Source organism: Condylura cristata, unplaced genomic scaffold (assembly GCF_000260355.1).
Source record: "Condylura cristata isolate star-nosed mole 26May11 unplaced genomic scaffold, ConCri1.0 scaffold00002, whole genome shotgun sequence".
Lineage (NCBI taxonomy): Eukaryota > Metazoa > Chordata > Mammalia > Eulipotyphla > Talpidae > Condylura > Condylura cristata.
This window is the reverse complement of record NW_004567103.1, coordinates 5,314,760-5,315,900: the sequence shown is the minus strand read 5'-3', so window position 1 is coordinate 5,315,900 and position 1,141 is coordinate 5,314,760.

Genomic DNA, 1,141 nt, shown 5'->3' with positions numbered 1-1,141 from the left:
CCTTGAATTTTTTTAAACTGGAGGAGCATTAATTATAAATAATTTTTTGGACTGAAATATGTTAGAAGTTGTGAGGCTTTCTATAACAATTTTTTATGAACGTTAGTTGACTATAAAGGGTAGTGGGCCGTTTCTAATACAAAACCTGACAAAAGTGTTTTGAAATGTTTTATCTAGATAATATCAAGTGACGGTCCTTGAATCCCATAGCTTGTCATTGGCCAAAGTGGCATTGACTCAAAGTGTGTGTATACAAGTGTGTGGCTATGTTCGAACTGGAGACCACTTACCTTTGTAGCCTTTTATCTAGTAATGTTATAGGTAGTGAAAGAGGGGCACCCCTAAACCCCTCAACCGGACCCCTCTAAACAGTTTCTGCCATTAGCCGCATCAAGACAAAACATAAGACTTACTAGAAAGGAACTTTAATACAATGCGTGTGCCATACAGAAAAGACAAAGAACATAGTTTCTAAGTCAAACACCCAAAGTGACCCACCCCCATGGGTAAAAGCCCACCCAGAAGAGACTGGCCCAAAGCGAGGCCTGCAAGCTGCCCCAAGTCTAAAGCACCTTCCTGTGGGGACCCACAGAAAAGGCCGGAAGTGGCCAGAAAGTGTGGGAGGAAGAGAGCACAATCAAAATCAGGATAAAGGCTGCCACAGTCACCTCCCCGCGGGTCTCACCCACATCTGTTTCACCCAGCCAGGGCCAGGAAACAAAAGATGCTTCTTCACACGTCTCTGTTCCGTGTGTCCCCTCATGTCTCTTTCTGGTCTCCACCCTGTTTCCTCCCTCTTCAGTTTCCAGATTCTTCTCCTCCTTGCTCAGCTCCACCCTCCTGGGTGGGGCAGGGAACCTGGAGCCTCCCCTTCTCCTGGGGCCCCCCTGTTACAGTACTTGTTATGAGCACAGTGGTAGCTTGGGCTTTGCACAGACAAAAAGAAGTAAAATATATGTTTATATTCTCAGTAAACCTGTTCCTATGGGAGACTAGACCTGCTAAATACTGAGTGACACTGAGATTTGAGCATGTAAATGACTTCTAGACACTGATAATGAGGGTCAGCCCAACGGGAGAGAGAATGATGTCAGGGCTCCTACAGGCAGAAGGAAAAAGGGGACTTTTTTTTTTTTTTAAA